Raw genomic sequence first — 19,934 nt, forward strand, 5'->3', positions numbered from 1 at the left:
CCCCCCCCCCCCTCCCCCTCCCGTGATATCTCCGGCCATGATTTATCGCGGAATTTATTTAATTTTTTCCGAAGCCGCGCGAGAGATCATCGTAAGATCGCTCGGGACAGAAACGTCGAGAGCGATTTTTTCGAGTTCCCGCTCACGCTCGCTCGGTGTTTATGTTTGCGCGCACTCTCTCTCTCTCCCTCTCTTTCTAATATGCAAATGAAGTCTCCTACATTCATTCGCGCGGACCGTTCACTCTTCGTGGACTTCGTAATCTACGTAATTATATTTTTCATCGCATCGCACACAGTCGCTCCCCCGTCTCGATCTATCACGCGGGAAACGAATTAGCAGAAGGAGCCGAGACGTAGCCCTGACGGCAGCTGAGATGTTTCTTAGAAAGGGGACAGCTAAGGTCGTGGCTGCTGGAGCTTCGTTTAATTATACCTGACGGGCGGGAGGAGGGATGTTACAGCGAAAAATATCCGATATCAATAACAAATAACACGTTCTAGTACATATACGATAAGATACTTAGCAGTGGCTGCAACTTTCTTAGCCATTCGTGCTAATGTGCGATTTTTATCTCAGGTGATAAATATTTATCTCGCAGTGAATGCATATTATCTTCTAATAGCTAATTCCTAACAATGATGGACAAATAGTTGACCTTCTTATCCGGATCAGACTCAATGAGATTTGATAGGACAAAATTAAGTTATTTTTTGCATCCTCGGAACCAAACGGGACATCAATTCAAGATTCATATTCTCGTTTATAAAAGAGAATATATAATCTATATGAGGATGGCACTTGTTTACATGAAACAATTCTATATGGTTCCATTAAAAATATATTTTTGTTTCAAGAATAATTTTCATGAATTGGGAGGGAAAAATATTGGGTGGAAAAATATTGGATGTTTTTTAAACTAAGAATTGTATAATTTCGAAAGAAAGATTTTACGTTTCGCTTTACTTTCGGCAGGAGCAGAGAGCTCGCGATCGATCGCGATGTTTAATTATCCGGCTGCGTGTTTTAAGGTTCGGCGGAATTCTCGCGACGCATCGCGTTGATCGCCGGCAGGCACTTATCTGCTATTGCGCGTGGAAACGCCCACGCACTGGGAGACTGTCATCGTCGATGGTACAACGTCGCACTCAATAAAGCTCCGGCGGTCGCGGCCCGCAGGGGGTTGACGAGGCGGACCCACTACGGGGGTGAGGCGGCTGAAAGTTTCAATGTTAAACGACGCGGTGTTCGCAAAGCAGCTTCGGAATATAAAAGGTACGACGTGGAGATACGAGCGATGGAAGCGAACGGAAGGAGAGAGAGAAAGAGAGAGGGGGAGGGGGAGAGAGGATACAGTTTCCAGGGAGGAAATAATGACGCTACTGATACTCGCAAACTATCGAACGATAATTAGTACGAGTAATGTACGAGCTTGTAACTTACTAGCGGGAACTTTGTGTTCGTTATGAATAACGCTCTTCTCGACTTTCCATTCGTACCTCCATTTGTGTCACGTGTCACTCATTGTTACGATTAGCGACGGTAATGCGGCTCGACTTTTCGGCGAAATGTATTCACGAATAACGGGCGGATAACTTGGAATATATTCGTGCACGCGAATGTATTAGCGTACGTATATATTTTATACATACTTTACCGTAAACTACCGCGCATTGATATACGCATACTCAAAATCTTGATCCGTTATTCGCGCGAATAAATTTCCGCGCCCGACACATACCGGACGCGTGCCCTCGCGATCCTACCGCCAATATTGTTTTAGCCGTTAATATTTTTCACGCCACCGGCGTGAAACATTTTTCACGTTCGAACCGTGCCCATAATCCGTCTCGATCTACTCCCGGACGGGCTTGCCGTGCTTAATTTGATTTCCACGCATGATCGCGCGACGCGGGGAATAACATTTTCATTTGGCTTGAAATCCGAATTAACATCAGACGCACAATATTCCTTAACCGTCCGCTTCTCCGCGGCACCCACGCAGTTCGTTCGCGCCCATTCACTTCGCTAGGATTTGTTTCGTTGCCGGGGCGAGTGTTTAGCGCGGAGTCGCGCGCTGGTCGTGCGGGGCTCGGTATAATAGTATTGGTGAAGCGTAGCCCGTCTCACTCATCTCTCTCTCTCTCTCTTGCTCGCTCCATGCAGCTCCGTGTGGCTCCACCGAGAGCGAGGCGACCCCGTGAAGGCAACCGGGACGAGAGGATCAGAGAGTCGCGCGACGGGGTGAAGGGGTGCGCTTGCATGCAGCGCCGGTAACTCGGTGCAACCGAGGCGGAGGGATGTGACGACTGTGTCCGAGCACGTCGTTAAAACCCGACCCGGGGCTACGGATTCCGCGCCGTCGTCGTCGACCGTCTACCGAGCATGCAGCCCGATCCTCTCTTCCGACACCCCTCGACCGCCCTCTTCACCAATCCGACAGCGCGCCGGTCTATCGCTCTATCGGCTCGCTCGTTCGACTATTGTTTCGTCAAGTGCGACGTAAAAGACTCGAAGATCACCCTCCGTTCGCCTGGCCTCCATTGTACCGGCTATTAAGCCTGTTGTCTTGAATCTCTTTCTCTCTCTACTTCCCTTCGTCCGCCCACCGTCCCCGTCGAAGAGCAACTCCAGCCTGAGTCTTGCCACTCCTCCTCCCTGTCTCACTCTCCCTCTCTTTCTCTCGAGGCCCTTCGTCGCGAAGGGGCGAGTGCAGTTTGCGCAAATTCAAATTTATCCCCGGGTCACGTTCCCTCGAGGAGCGAATTAAGGGTCCGGGCGTGGAGCCGCCAGGAAGCACGCGTCGCTACTTAATCCTACCGGGGGCGGGCTGCGAGAGAACACCGCGGCGGATGTGCTGCGGTTCTCGTAGTCGACGCATACGGCCGTACGCCGGTGCCCTTTACTTTTTCCATTTCCGTCGCGAGATTTCGCGGGGACTCGCGCTATCGCGTTCTCGGAGACACAGGGACGAGCTTCGTGGCTCGCGTCGTTACCTTCAAAGCGTTCTTTTCAAACCGGAAAACGAGCTCGTGCGAGCGAGCGAGCGAGCGAGCGAGTTTAGCGAGCGGGAAATTGAAAAGCCAATACAAAAATAGGAGCCGTGAATTTTCCGCCACAATTTGCGCGCGAATTTCACCGTCTTCCCGTAAACACGTGAAATCGTAAAACGATCATTTTTCTTTCGCCCGAGCTCCGAAGTTAACAAGTATCGGTCGCACGCCGGAGCGTTTACCTCTCGCGTTTACGTCAATTTATCGTCCCTCCCGACTCAATCCTCGTCCTTGGATTCTTCGACCTTAAACGCACGATATTCCCCGCATTCGTGGCATTTCCTCCTGGAGATTCACGGAAACAGACTCGAAGGGGGACAGAGAGGCGGCGAGTCGCGTCGCAAATTGGTTGGGTAATCGATGCCGGTCTTGGCATTCCATCCGGAGATCAGACGTGTACCGTTTAATTAGAATACCCCCCCGTGCTACCGTGTTAAATACCAGGTCGTGCCGGAAGGACCGCCGATCCGGATTTTTCCGATCTCCACGGCACTTGCTCCCCGGATTCCTGCTGTTCGCGCGTGATTCCGTTCGTAACGTTAAGCTCAGTACGTTCTCGTAAAAACACAGGATTACATATCCGCCTTTTGAATATCCATGTATTCAAATTGTTGTAAAATATATTGCTCGGATATATTCGAAACATCCGATGGAACATCCGAGTACCTAAACACGCGCGCGTGCGCGCGAAAATACATAGTTTTTAAATATCTCAAAATACCAAAACTGCCGTTTGATTATAAAGTGTCGCACGAGATTGCATCGCGCAAATTAACGCGTTACGCAGGTTTGCCGGTCAAGGACTCCAGATAATCAGCCGTTTCATTCTCCCCTTTTCTCTAGCCTCTCGCTTTAATCCGCGGCCCGTACGAAATGAATCCGCTCGCGGGGTTTAATAAGGCGCGCGCCGTGAGCGCGGGAAATATATTAGGCGTGTAAAATGCGAGAAAGGAAATTATGTAAACATTACGAGAGAAAACGTAATCTCCGTCGCGAGAGGGAGGGAGACCGCGGCCGGCCGCATTAAAATTAGCGACTACCCAAACTCGGGCGCGTATAACGTAATATTACAAACGGCGCGGCAGTGCGAGCCGCGCTCGAATGGTACAGAAACCATTAATTAACGGTCGTCGGTACGTTTAATTGGTATTAGTTTAATTATCGTGGAAGCCACGAGGTCTCGAGGGGAATCGATGCCGAAGCAAGAACGGCCGGGTGAATAAATAAAACGCCGAAGGGGTTGGGGAATAAAGAGCTAGGAGGAGGAAGAGAAGGAAAAACAAGGCCCGTGAGTAACGGAGAAAGGGAATTTTAAGTATGCACGCGCATTCAACGAAGAAGGACAAGGACCTGACAAAGAATTCCACGATGAATGAAGACTGAAATAGGTACAGTTCTTCATTACGAATATTGAATGCGCCATTAGAAGGAGTGCCGAGGCCTTAGCCGGGACACAAAGAATGATCGTTCTTGCGCCGTAGATCCCGCAGAAAATCTACCGACGGATATACTCGCGCGGAAATGCGGGGAGCGAGCGCACATATTGCCTCAAAATATCGAACATGCTTTCAAATGCCACATACGGATGATATTTCGTGAATAATACTTTCTCGAAAAGTACCCGAGCGAAGCTCGTATACTCGAAAATTGATTTGACATTTTGTGACCTCCGCGCAAAGAATATCCGTATCTCCGAATATTCGTTTGTTCAAGTTATATTTTATATACTAGTATATATATATATACGTATATACTAATACGTTTAAATAAAACTCTTTAGATTCTAACTTGGCTTAATTCAGAATATGCTAATATAATATATAATAATATTGCATTTTAGACATGGATATTTAATTCTCCAAATGTTCTCGAGTTCCGAGTGCTTTTAAACAGCAACGTGTAACTGCCCTTACGCTTTCCGCCGGAAATCAATGCGATTTACGATAAGGCATGCATTACATTATATGATAACGCATTGTGTAAGCGTTGCAATTGTTCGCTCACCATTTCGTGATGATATCCACCGACGTCCACCATCGTCCAGTCAGAGCCAGCCGGATTCATTGTCGCATCCGGGACTCCGTCTAGCTTCCTCCATCTCATAATATCCCACGTTGACTGCACTTCATTTCACCACACTCGCGACGCGAATAATATCCGTGTTTCGGCGATGTTGAACGCATATCTCAACGGCACAATCGCAACGAAAAGTTTTGATTTACGCAGCGAATTTACAAACTCGGCTAATCGAAGATAAAGTCGGAATTCACGAATTCGTTCAACGTGCATATTTATTACGGCATAATGAATTTCGGCGTTTTGGCAACACGCGAATCGTGAATTGAGAATCACGTGTAAAACATCGCTAAATTGAGGGCCGATCACCGACGATCGTGAAATTGACGCATCCGCGAGCAGAATAATTGCCTAGTAGATATGTGAAATCATCACGTTGGATTGCTTCGAAATGCTTTGCCGAAGCTTATCTCCGCGATATTTTGACGGATTTAATTTCGCGAGATTCATCTCTGCTTCTCTCTGGAACGTAATCGCGACGCGAACGTACGTATGAAAAATTTAAATAGCGGACAAATGTGGTGGTCGCGAAATCTATAACGCGAATTAATCGCATGTTTTACGCGATAACACGTGATGTTCATGGCACAATTCTGATACGCATTACATATCGTTCAAAACAGTTAAGGAGTGCGTGATAAATAGTGTCGTTGACTAATCTTGTTGCTTGTATCAAATAAGTAAGTAAAATGAAATATCACATGTAAATAAAATATTTGCTGAAAATCAAAATAAATCAGACGTATTCAAGAGAGAAATATTCAATACTTGTTGAAGATTTGCTTGATGAATGAATAAATAAAGCAATAAATTTTCTTTTGTTATATTCCGTTCAACATTTTTCTTACGGTAGTAGAAATTTCGCAATAATATCTGGATTATTATTTAAATGTGGAGATTCGATACAGTAACAATGATAAATATGGAAAAAGGAAATGGGAGATTTATAATGGAACTTTTGACCTAGTATTATGAGAAGCACATGTCAATATTTGCAAGGGCTTCTGCAGCTTCTAAATTTCAATTCGAAATATACAACATACAAACGTGGTCAAAAAGTGATTCTCCAACTGTTTCGAGCGATACGTATGACGTATGTACGTATGACGGCATAACATAAATATGCGAGAACCAGCATGCAAATATCGCTAAGTAATGTAAATAGCATTGATTTCAACGAGCTTTACAAAAAGAGGTCATCATAAATTTCTATGCTATTAATATTCAATTAACTTACCGGCGTCGCCATTTCAGAGCCAACTACGTTCTGTTTACAGATCTGGAACAAAAATACAGTTTTGTTTATATTTAAAAATCCGTTTCAACGAATAAACGTACCTGGATATGGCAATGGACAATGCGTCAATCTTTTGCGATTGTAATTCAACGATTTGTATATTGACAATTACATCTAATCTACGTATTTACAACTTTCAATCGCAAAAAGTTCGACTTGAGTTTGAGACAATACGGTATATTTACAAATTTACCTTCGAGTCGACTCTGCTTGACTCGAACTGGATCCTCCGGTGTTGCATCCACCAGGAAGAAACTGTCTTCTTCCAGAAGACGGTTGTAAATTCCGAAAAATCTAAAATAAGAAAAGAGATTTTTTTTCAACTAATCATGGTGATGAAAAAGTTCCGACAAATCGTGAAATTAAAGATACGGTGCAACGGAGATATTAAAATAAAAAGCGTAAATTCTCCTTGAAAACTAACTAAAAACGAGAAGTAATTGCCTATAAAATTTCAAAATGCTGTCGCTGCTTAGAAGCGACACCAGTGCGATGTACATGCTCGCGACGTAATGTTGTGAAACGTAATATATCATCGCGCATATTAAGTACATCGGAGAAATCGAGAACAACGAGCGACGTAATCCACTCTCAATCCACTCTGCTCACTTAGGTGTTCGAGACTGATATGATCCTTTGTTATCACATGCCAACACGTGTTATTGTTTTGAAGGGCCGCGGTGAGCCGCGCGTGACTTCGCGCGACGACACACATGCGTAAGCATGTAGCTAACAAAGAGTTACAACGGTTTTATAGAGAGAGGAAGAAAGAACGGAGTAGACAATGTCACTCGTCGTTTTCGATTCTTTCGATGTCATCACTGCGTGCGCAATGATACGTCGACTTGCGAATGTGTGTACATCGTGTGAATATCATCCTCTGAGTAACGAGAGCATTTTGAAATTTCGCGGGTAATTACAAATTATCACTGGCTCTCCTCTCTTTTCTCTTTTTTCACTTTATTACTTTAATATTTTCTATTTATCATTTAATGCTTCACGTACTTTTTACTTTCGCTACATGGCATTTTATTCATCCATGATTATTATGTTTTTATTCTTATTGTTATTTCATATTTGATATATGTATATTCTTTATTATCATGCTTGAAGAACTAATGTCTCAAGCGTAATAAAATCATTTCTCTCTCTTTCTCTCTCTCTCTCTCTCTCTCTCTCTCCCTTTTTCTCTCTCTTTCCCTTACATTTACATATATCTTGTTTCAATTACAGTTATTAAAAGAAAATTATATCTTCCTGATATCCTCGTGTCGAATACCTTCACCTATTTTTGATTTGCCGTTACCGAGAAACTGGTTCTGCGAAGATTGTAATTAATATAATTAATTATATACATTATTTCTATTTCAGATCTAACGGAGCTTACGAAGGCAGCTGCGGTTCTTGTGGACGCTGACGCGGTACGCGGAAGATTCGATTCGGATTGAACAGGACAAGTTCACAAATTTCCCGTGCTTCTTCACTTAACCCTTTACGATCGGAAGCTGAAATACAGTTGTCGGGATTAAAATCTTCGAAACGCGATCGTAATCGTCGATCCATTCTCCACCCGCATTAGTTCGTTAAGTCGAATTTTTAATTTAATCGCGCAACTATATCTTTTTGTTCCTGAAATCTAAAGGTAGAAACGTTGCCTGCTCGAAGTTCGAGCTATTTCGGTAAGTAAAAAATAATAAATATACGGTTCTAAAGATGGTGAGTACAGAGAGAGAGAGAGAGAGAGAGAGAGAGAGAGAGAGAGAGAGAGAGAGAGAGAGAGAGAGATATTGAAGATAACGGCTGATTGTAAAAAAAATATTTTCATAGGGAACACATAGGGATGTGTTTCTCCACATTGGTGTTTAGTGCCCATGTAATTACGGCCGCGAGAGTCACGCGATATCAACGCGAATTTGATCGTCCACAATTTGATCGTCCACAATTTGATCGTCTATAATATGATATTACGATTTTCGATATTTATCTTTTACACAAGTTTTTCATGAAAATATTATACGACAATATCGGCGAGTCCTGTGTATAGAAAAACCTATTTTACCACGAATATATAATTAGACATATATATATTTACGAGTCCAATTACGGCTGATACGCACTCGTCGTTATGCAGGGCTGACTGCCTCCGTCTTTAGCTACTTACGAGCTCCGGTGCCGCGTAGACGGGGAGTCGTGAGGTTGATAAGTCGCCGCGACGACGGCGGGGGATTCGACGCGAACGGAAAGATCGAGAAGTAATGGGAGGGGGGGGGGGGGGGGGGTTAAATGCCCTTTAAGNGATTAAATGCCCTTTAAGATTTAAAGTACTTCGCGCGCGACCCTGTTCCGACTGCGGGGTCGGAGGGGGTGAGTCGGCCGTGCGACTTTCCGTCCAGCGGCGAGTGCCGGTGGCGGACGATGCGAGAGCGAGATAGGCCACGGATGGTGGTGTGGGTGCTAAAACGGTTACGTGAAGGGTCATAATTAAATTCAGATTTCGCCCGGAGGGGTAAGGATGTGGGACGGGGGGGGGACGAGGAGAAAGAAGAAGGTTCCGGGGGAAAAAGAAGTGGACGGAAGCGGCGAAGACGTGGGAAAGGCGCGCCTCGTCGTCCCGGTAATTGAATTAAAATTTGAATCGTCGGGAGAGACGAGTGCCTTAAGTGCGGGAGTACGAGCGACGGCGAAACGGCGGGCGCTTCCTCGACTGTGTCGAAAGGACTATATCTATGCCGGCGGCAATACCACGTCGATTCCTTCTCCCGGCGAATTGTAAAAATGCAAAGTGAATTTTTTACGCGCGAACGTGAAGTGTCCTCCGTAGACTGGGGAGGATCTCGCGCAGTCTGCTCTCGCAGGATGCCGGGACGAGGAGCGAGGAGGATGAGAGCTGTCGAAGGAGCGAAATTTATTTAACTTTGTTCCCCAGTCGTCTCCGTTCTTCTCGCGCGATCTGCGCTAAATCTAAATAAATCCCCGCGTGAGAATAGCGGCACGTCCGCGTTATTTGCGTTCGGTCCGCGCGAGGGATCTTCACCGTCGTATCGTCGGAATTCTCGCCGCCTCGCGCCGCATGATTGTGCGCCAATCGTATTTCCCGTCTAATAAAATAAAAAGGGGAGCCCGCATGTGTTTCCGCTCGCGATGCTTGTTTTCTTCCATAATATTTGCCGCCGTGCTAAAAACGGCCGGTTTCTCTCTTCTGTGTTTTCTACTTTGAAAATCAAACTTCGAACAACACATTTTCAGCTCGTGTAACGCCGATATAAGCGTTACAAAAAAGAAGAACACACGTGTACACATCGATCACAGAATGGTTGCGACAGTTTTTTTTCCTTACATACTTCAGAACACGCGAAAAACACGACGGAGCGAACCTATGATTCACGAACATGCGCAACAGACGGTCGGACAGCTGTCAAAATTAGATATGTATATATCAAAATTACATGTGTGTATATTGTATATTTTGACAACTATCTGACTGTTTACTGCGCGTGTTCGTAAATCATAGGTTCGCTCCGTCGTATTTTTCGTGCGTTCCGAAACATGTAAAAAAAGAACTGTTGCAATTGTCCTGCGACTGATTGTACACACCCATACCCCATACTTTAGCCGAAAGCTCGCGATCGTCATCGGCGACGCGCGTTTGCAAATTCATTTCAGCGACGACGATGATCCCCGGTTGAAATAAATACGCGAGGATCATTCGCGTAACCCGTCATATTAAGTAGTTACGAGCGCGGTGGTCGAGAGGCGAGTTTATTACGTTACATCCGCTCCGGTGGTTCTTGACACACTTACGTTAAAGAGCCCATTACGATCTCGGCGGCTCGGTGTGTTATAGAATATCACGTAACTAGGAAGAGCGGCCGAGTGCCATCGATGCGAGATTTACGTTCTCCCGCGGTTCGAGAGCCCGCCGGCCAGAATACCTGTGCATAACGTGCGAGAGTAAAGTCGAGTCGAGGTCTCGCCCGGTCGTCGTCGCCGTCGTCATAGTTGGCGTTTAAAGTGCGACGTCCGCTGGAGGACGGAAACGTCAGCTTTTCAAGTCGAACTTGGGATCGAGTTAAGGGTCTCCGCTCCCTTCTCGCCTCCCGTGCTCCGTTTCCCGCCAACTTTGTTTCCCTTTCTTTTCCCTCCACTCCTGTCCTTCCCCTTCTTCTTCTTCTCACTGCCGGAATGACGAACGGGCAGAACACCAGCCACTTCAACACGTTTCGATTGGTAGCGACGACGGTCGTCGCCGAGCTTCGACTCCTCTCGTCGTTACAGGCAGATTGATTATGCGCGTCGGTGATGAACGAACGGAGGGCTGCGTCGCGCAGACACGGCTTTCCTTTCGAATTACCAGGGAAGATCGGACTTTATCGTCAGTCTGATGTTCCTTTATTTAATAGCTTTATTGGGGGAGACCAACCCGTCGAGATTACCTCGGAGCGACTTTAGCGGACACAATGGATGTAAATTTGAGAAATTCGGATTGGTATAAACGGCGAATTTCAACCATAGTGAAATTGTCCCTTCTCCGTGCGACCACATGCAGCGACTCTCGCGAGCACCGCCCGTGAAGATCGCGAAAATTGCCATTGCGGGATTAAACCGGCGGTACAATATCATACTCGTTAACTATTTCGTGCCGCTGCGGAATAGTGTGCCGTCAACGGAATAGTTCTTCAACTGCACGACTACGGCGCAATCATATTCGCCGATCTGGCGGTACTACGGATTTTGATCGAAAAGCCAAGCCAGAGATATGCAATATTATCGAGTTTTACGTGCATAGCATTTTCGAAGTTGGCGTTGTCGGCCTCGGAAAATACCGGCGATGTAACGCGCCAGATCATCCACCTGACCCGAGGCAGCCGCTACGTGCGGCAAAGGGACTGTCTCGAAATACACCCCGCGCTCGCGCGCGTGATTCTCGCGAGATAACTGTCCGCAATTTCGACCCCCCTTCGCGACGAAAAGGAGGATTCGAATCCGGGGGTTTTAGCGCGCACGAAGAGGAAACGGGGAGCGCGAAAAGTTCGGGCGGAGAGGAATGGGAGAGAGAAAGAGATACCACAGCGGGGGGTGCGAGCCGTGAATCAACGGACGATTCACAGCGGGACTCATTCCGCCGTTCTTTTATCCCCGAGACTTGTGGATTGATGGTATCGCTCGTCGCGGATGGGAATGCGTGTAATTTTTACGACGCTGCTCTAGGCAGGCCCGGCATTGGTCCATCGGCCGCAACAACCCCGGCCACTCCATCTCGAGCCGCGCTCCTCCGCACTCACAATCTCGTGTTCATGCTCGCTCGTCCGCGTTTCTGTAACTTCGCGAATACGTCGAAATCCTCGAGGCGATTCCGCGCGAAATAACCCGCCGCCGCAACTTCGGAGTCGGCAGAAATTACATCATTGCAGGCGATAATAAATTTCTGGCGGTACCCGAGCGCAGCAACTTTGCTTTCGGTTGCTCGGCGAGAAGCTAAAGACGCCTGTTGGCGCTGTATATAAATGCGCATTGAAATCTGTCGAGAGTATCCTTTGAGAGTACGATGCGCCACGGATATTATATTTTAGCGATTGCGCCCCTTTATGTACTTAATGTTATAGAGAGTCGCTGATTCGCTTCTAAAGTTCTCAAGTTCCCCGCGAAACTGGCCCCTCCGCCGGCAAGCCATATTCGCTCGGAAATTATCCTTCGAGCTTCCGACTTTCGCAGTGGATCACACTTTTGTTTTTACTTATAATATATATTGTATATCATAAATTATAAAAATATAAAAGAATATATGTATATGTAATTTATACTATATATTATATAATTTTTAATTTAGTAATTTTAATCGTAATACTGATTGTCCAGACATATTAGAGTTAATATAACTGAATACACACCAACCAAGAGTCCCTAAGATATTGCCCAGTTTTGCCATGTAAAACATCACTGAACTTTGTATAAAATGTGTCCTCAAGCGAACAGATTGTGCATAACTGCTAATATATATATTCGGTTTCGGCAGATTTCTTTCACGGAACGATCATCTGCCTTCGAATATGCCATTATAGTGCGATCTTATACTTACATTTAACACTTTATCTCTATATTTATTTATTTTATTCTTAATATTACTCCTATTCTAACACATTCATATACTGTACTTCCTTATTATTTATACCTTTTTTCATACTTTCTACCCGTCTGCGATATTGCTTGTTTACTGTGTACTAAAAGATTCCCCCGTATGTGGAAAAAGATTATTATTATATTTTCGCAAATATACACTCGACTATATATTTAATGCCGCAGGGAGTCGCCGGTCCCGCTTTTAAAGTTCTCAAGTTCACCGTGAAATTGCCCCCTCCACCAGCAAGCTATTCGCTCGGAAATTATTCCCCGAGTTTCCGATTTGGCCGATTTTATCGAACGGCGGTGGACGAGTGTCACTCTCGCCCCCTCTCGTTTTCGATCTTCCTCCCCTCTCATCCCGCTCACAGTGTCGGTCAATACGACAAATCCGCCGGCAATAAAACACCGACACGACCGCGCTGCCGTTCCTCTTTTTTGGCATTTTCCCGCGTCCTTTGTCCCTGTTCCTCTTTTTCATCTCGCACCGTTCGTCTCGCTCCGCCGCCTTTCCGCCCCGTTTCCCCCCTCCTCTTCCTCTCTTCCTCCCTTCCTCATTCTCTCTCTCTCTCCCTCTCTCTTTTTTTTTTACAAAACTACCGCTAGTATGCGCGTACGCGAGCAGCCTGTATGGATCGTGCCCGCTGGTCCAACAGCGAATAATAAATTATAGCCCGGTGCGGTGCGCGTGCACTCGAATTTTCGGCCGCGGGAAAACAGCGCGGCCAACGACTCGCGCGCTTCCGACAAAATATTGAAAAAGCAGTTTACAAGGTATCGATAGCATGACCTGAAACGAGTCTATCCGCGTCGTTCGTTCTCGCGACTCGGAAGTTAAGGGGGAAGGACAAATTGACCCCGCGTCAGTTGAACGTGACGTGGATCCGACTTGGAGCACAAAACGTCTTTGGTAAATTGCGGCGAGCTTGGCCGGTGAATTTCTTTCTCAGCTCGTTGTACATTTTTCATTAAGTTAGATATACGCGAACATGTAGATGTTATCACGCGAAGGCATGACGCGAGCTTTCACCGTGGCCGTCGGTTTGTGAACACGCTAGCTCGACTTGTTAGCAAAATATTATACGAGGAGGATGAGGAGGAGGAGAAGGCAACGCGAATGAAGAAAGCAGCCGAAAATCGCGCGAAAGAAATGACGCAACGAAGCCGAAAATCGCGCCACGGTAAGACGGGAGGATCTAGTAGGAAGGGAGGGCAGACGTTAATTAGCCACGTTTCCCGATCAAAGTCGGGATTCCCGCAGACGCTGCATTTAATATTAATCCCGATGGAAGAGGGAGTGGCGAACACGAAGCGGTGCGCGGACGGAGGCCGTTGGATCGGGATAGCGATCCACTCGAGGAGAGAGCGCAGCACAACGGTTAGGCGCCAACGTTGGCGCCCTCGGAACGTTCGCCAATTCCCATCCGGCAGGCGCAGCGTGCGCCTAATTGGTCAGATTTGTAATCGGCTACAGAGAGCGTCAGGTCGATTCGGGTTTGGCACGGCGAGTGTTCGCCGGTTGGGTCGTACGTGTGTGTGTGCGCGCGCGAACGGGTGAAACGGCGAGGAGGCGAGAGAGAGAGAGAAGAGAGAGAATGAGCGAGGGTGAAGCGGACCAAGAGAGAGAGGATGCTGAGAGAGGGTGGCAGGGGGAAGGGGGTGGGCAGGTACAGGCAGAGAATTGCGTGGGAGAGAGACGACGAGAGGGAAAGAGAAGGATAGATAGAGACAGATAGGTAGACAGAGAAAGCGAAAGAGATAGAGAAGGGGATGATCGCACACGCGGCACAGATGTGTTTGAAACATCGTGCCGCTCTAGCCAGCCTATCCTAAATTTATATCTACATCCTCTCCGTCCCCGCGCCACCCTCCTCGTCCTCCCATCGTCCTCTCTTCCTCCCCGTCCCCCTCCGCTGCCCTTGTTCATTTCGCACACACTACCTAGCGTTTCGTAATCCGCGCTAATTTAATTGCTCGTCGTCATCGATGGCCATTAACCGGGATAGAATTGTCGGCAGTATCACTGCCGGGTACGAGGACCGGCTGGTGTGTCCGTAGTGGAAGAGGTAACGGCGACATTATGGAGTTCTAAACCGTCGTCCAAGTATCGTGGCGTGCGCGAAGGGGTTTTCCGTTCCTTTTAGCGACGCTTTCCGAGCCCGTGCCGAGCTTCGCCTTATTTCTGCCCCTCCCGTCCCGTCCAACTCCGCGACTCGCTGCGTAAACGCGCTCTCGTTCGCTCTAAGTGCAGGAAGCGTAAGAAAGTTTACCCGAAAGGAGCAAATCTCGACGCCTGCTAACGCGCATTCGCGTCGGCCCATCTTCAATATTAATTTTGCAAAATTCCTTGTTCGCGGTATGTATCTCTCTTTCGCTCGTGTGTGTGTGTGTGTGTGCGAAAATATCGACGAGAGATGGATATCGCGTTAAGATCGCTGGCAAGACCGCCGTGAATGAAAAATCCCGCGCAACATGCTTTAAATACAAATATCGTATTAATTAAAAATATCGCGCGGCACGCGAGGTATCATTAAAGAGAGCGACCCGGATGCGCATTGTTTTCGGCGTCATCGACGGCTGATTATTACCTGCACGCCGCGTAATTTGACGTCGGCCGATTGTTACGGGCGCGGCCATCAGCGTCCAATAAATTTATGGGCCCGTGGATGGTAGCGCGGCCATCTACGTTGAAGACCCTTCACTCGAAATGTAATTGGCCAACCGACCGGATGAGCGTCGAACATGTCGTTAATGTAACTGCTAAGCGTCGTCATGATCGACCGAATCGGATGTCGTTCGAAACGTCATCGTTACCGAGCGTCTTGCCGTTCCCCGTCGCCGATAATTGAATCGTGTCATCGACAATTCGCGCATTCGTCCCCCGATTATCCGTCGGAAAATTCTCACGTAAAAGTAGAAAATAGGAAAGGATCGAACGCGACTATTACGAGACTGTTTAAAGTAAAACGCCCAGTCGGTCGTAAAGTCGCTCGCCCTTTCCCGCGCTTTTTCAATATATTTCAACTTTGTTCATTAGCGGGATATTATGTTTCATACAAAAGATAATCCCCACGCGCGCGGAGAGGCTCGCGAAAACAGCCGACGGAGGCGGGGGCCCCAAGTTTCTAGATAAAATCCGCGTCGTAACGCGACGCGAGTAGTCGTAAAAAAAAAAAGATAGAAAAAGTGGGACGCGCGTGCGCGTGCACGGTGTAAACCAAGTCGGCTGTGGAATATTTAATCCGAAGGGGGCTCCGGAGAGGAGCCGAGGGGGGAGGGGGAGGGGCGCTCCGCTTCTTTGTCCGCCGGTAAGCACAGCACGCGCGCGCGGGATCGCGAGGAGAGCGCATTCAGCGCGAATTGCTAGAGAAAGGGGGGCGGGAGGGGGAGGGGGTAGATCGCATCGCGAATCGCGAATAAAAAGTAATATCGACGCGAGCGTTGTTCGCGCGCGAGCGATTCTCTCGAAGCCAATGCGCGCGCGCGCGCGCTCGTTCGCCCGCTCACTTCATCATAATTAATCAAAGCGCGGATCTGGAGGATCCAATTAGCGGCGGACGCGTTCTATTCGAGGCTACCTCGAGAGCTGCCGCGGCCAACGGGAGTACGAATAATAGGAATAGGATGCATTAAAGTTCAACCGAAAGGCACTAGTCGCGCGGATACAACCCCCGATGGTCTTAAGCGGCTTTCACAACCGTCCCTATGTTTGTTCACTGTCGTTACCGCCTCGTTTTCATCGACGACGTCACCTCTCCAGCCCTTTCCCTTTCTTCCGACCGCTCCGTCCCGACGAGCGCTAATGACCGCTGACACGTAACGCATAACTCGATCCTTCGGACTGGAGGGGATTAAAATGGGATTCATTACGTTGATGGATGATCGTCGTTTGTTTCACGATCGAGCGCAACGGTGTAATATGACGTAATATAATTGAGTCGGCTACAGCGTGTCGTTTAAACAACGATGCTTTTTGTGCCCTTCGCGGCGCTCTTTCCGCTCGAACGTCCGTCGGATCGAACGTCAGCGGAGCGTAGGAGGGCGTCGTGCAGATCGCGCGGAGAGAAATTCAACGCGATAACGTCGCAGTATTTAGTGACGATGATCGAGCCTTTACGCGGCGCCGGATTATTTTGTCACGATAAGAAGAGCTCATGAGTGCTATTATGCGCGTAAATCCATCCGCTGAGGAGTAAAGAATATCCGTGTCATTAAAAGGCGAAGCGAGGCGGTCGTCGGGAAGCGGCGAGCCGCGGTTTCTCGCGCGAGACGGGACTACGTCACGGCGGCGAGAATAACTGCGGGTTGAAGTATAAAATTGCGGACATCGGCGACTACTACGACGAGTGGTAATTGTACAGGCTCCGTCCATTGATGAGCACGGCTCATCGGCGAAAGAATGACGAAACCTGCGCGACGTCAAGCCGTCGTGCGACAAATCGCGTCCCGTTGCTTTTATGACACGCGAGTAGAACGTAATTAGCCTGATACCGCTCGCACGGTTATTACTTCGAAGTCACGCAGCTGTCATACGGGAAACTTGTTGTGTGTTCGCCCGCGTGTGAGCGTGTGTGTCGGTGTGCACGTGTACGTGTCTCTTAACGCTTATCCGAGCGAAAGCACGCTGTACCGCACGTTGAATTTCGCGCTTGTTATGCGGCCTCCTTAATTAGGCCGATTTCGTTTATTTCACATGCCCGGAGTAGAGGCGACGCGTTTGTTCCGTCTTCCCCCCCCCCCCCNTCACGTCGCTTCTTATGCGAGACCGAGGTAAATAATCGCGTGAAATTAAGCGTACGTGTAACAGAGAGACTCGCAAAACTCGGCGCTCGGCGAGGATCGCGTTGACTCTCGGGATCGATCGCTGGATCCCGACGAGGAAAAATGCATCGGAGTTACGCGAGCTTGCACGCGATAAAAAGACCGGTGTATCGGTCGAAGGTTAAGGATCGATAAAAATTTTACGCCGCGCAATTTATGCCATTATGCGCGGAACGAAAACGTCGCCATCTGTTACCGTCCGGAGCGATCTCCGTAACTTGCCGATCCACGGACGTTAAAACCGGACGCGGCAGGCGAGACGCGGGCACGAGAATTACGGTAAACGGGCAGACGTTAACGTTACGCTTCGGCGAAATGTAAGCGGAATGTCCGGAGGAATTTCGTCCGGCCGAATGCGATTGGTCACGGCCGTCGGCCGCCGCTGGTCGCTGCTTGATTGCTAATTAAAATTTTATGCGTCGCCTTTCGATGGCGCACGCGCGCACGTGCGTATCACGAGCGGAAGCTCGTCGTAATACGTCGGGCGGAAAAAGCGCACCTAAATATGCGCGATATTTATGCGATCGCGGCAATATCGTAATACGGGCGCTCGCGCGCGCGCGAGCTCGACGCCAATGTCGATAGTAAATCCATACGTTCGGCAATATCACCCCCCCCCCGTTCGCCGCCGGGCGTTTACGGTTTTAATTTCGCCCCGGTTACGCAAGAGATCGGCGCGGATACATAAATCGACGGCGGGAAATCGCTAAATCGGTAGCGACGGCAGCCGCCGCTGCGTTTCATTTCTCTCTCCTGCGCTCGCACGTACGTTACAGATATTTCGATCTGCCGCGCTCGGAGCTTGGGAATGAGAGAAAAAGAGAGAGAGAGAGAGAGGGAGGGGTGGTGGAGAGAGACAGAGAGAGAGAGAGGAGGGGTTACTGCCGTTCGCCGAACGCATAATAATGAAACAAAAGTCAACACATCATATTTCTACCAGTATGATTCGTTTATTGTGGGTCGTTGAATCGAACAGGGTGGTCCAAATAAAAAAATATGGGGGGAGGGGAGAAAAAACAGGGGAAGAGAAGTACGTGTGGTACGTTTCGAGTGCTTGAACGATTGGTCACTGCGCTTTCATTTCTCTTGCTTTTCCGTGTAATTTCGCCATTGTTCGTCTCGCTATTTTCTCGATCGTGCTGGAGATGTAATACTCTCTCGGTACATACATATACATATATATACACACGAAATTTCGCGCGATTCTCTCTACGTGCGTATAATGAGCTAAATGTCGTGCCGGCGCCTCGCCTCGCGACGCTCCTCCGATGGCCGTGTCGGGGAGAAGCAGCGAGAGGAGCGAACTCGGTGGATGGCGGGAGTACAGGGGAGGTCGCGCGCGAGGAAGCGGAATTGAAATATCAGGCCGCGGGATTCGCTCGTAAACGAAACGTCCGCCGATTTTCCGGATTACGAAAGAAGAGCGGGACGGGTGGCGAAGCAGGGGGGCCGGGGTATGCACAACGGGACGAGGGTGGAAAATGTGCCGTCGTGAAGGAAGTCGTTTCCTCCAGACGACGCGGCGGCAGGTTCGAATAGCCGGAAGCGGGGCGACGATATCGTTCACTGTTTCCGAGAGAGATACCCCTGTAACTTGGTGAAGGGTGAGCGCCACGAGAAGAGGGTGGAGATGGGAAAGGGTGTTTCGTACGTGCGTATCGCCGCGACGCTTCCTCCATGACGCGGATCTTTGTCGGGACTAGAGGGGGAGGAGAGCGGGAATTTTTCGGGCGTTCGACGACGTGCCGTGATGTGTCCCGGTTTTTGCCTCTCTGGTCTTCCGATGAAGAGACGGTCCCGACGAAGATCGAAGGGGCGCAGTGGGCGGACGCGGGGGGAGGTTGATTTCCTTATCCAACGATCGATGCTTACGGCCGAGATACGCGCGGGATGATCGGCGCGCGAATTTCACTCCGACTGCTCGTGAATGCCGCGGGCATTACCACCAGCCTGGAAGTTAATTTACGCGATAAATAAAGCCGCGATTAACGCGTGTGCAACGCGGGCGGTGCGCATGGCGGCGCTGCGATAATGAGAAAGAATGGAAATTACACGGTAATAAATTTTCAAAAGAAGAAAGTTCATTTAACGCAGGCACGTCCCCTCGACGGCTCCTCTACTCGCGCGGAGGGGAAGGATAATTTATCAGTCGCGCGATACGTTTACCACCGCAAATATTACTGATGTATTAACGGCCACGGCGAAAGCCAAGAGTTCCCGTTCGCCCGTTTGCTTTCCTACGAAGACGATCGTAGAGAAGGATCGTAACGAAAGGCCGCGCGCGATTTCGTTCCCCGGCGATGTACGACAATTCGCGCGCTGCACTTTTGAAACTTCGAAAAGGTCGTCCCGCGTTCCCGTTCCCTTTCCACGACTTTCACCGACTCGTCGTTCCTCGATACCCATCGGATAGCGGGCGTTATCCCGCGATAACGGGATTTACGATAACGAGCCGCGCAAACGACTCACCTCCGCCGCCTCCGTATCCGCCGCCGCCGCCGCCGCCGCCCAGTTTCCATCCGCCGCCGCCGCCGCCCAAGTTCCATCCACCGCCGCCGTATCCGCCGCTT

The sequence above is a fragment of the Dinoponera quadriceps genome, unplaced genomic scaffold (assembly GCF_001313825.1).
Source record: "Dinoponera quadriceps isolate SergipeBrazil2010 unplaced genomic scaffold, ASM131382v1 scaffold4009, whole genome shotgun sequence".
Taxonomy (NCBI): Eukaryota; Metazoa; Arthropoda; class Insecta; order Hymenoptera; family Formicidae; genus Dinoponera; species Dinoponera quadriceps.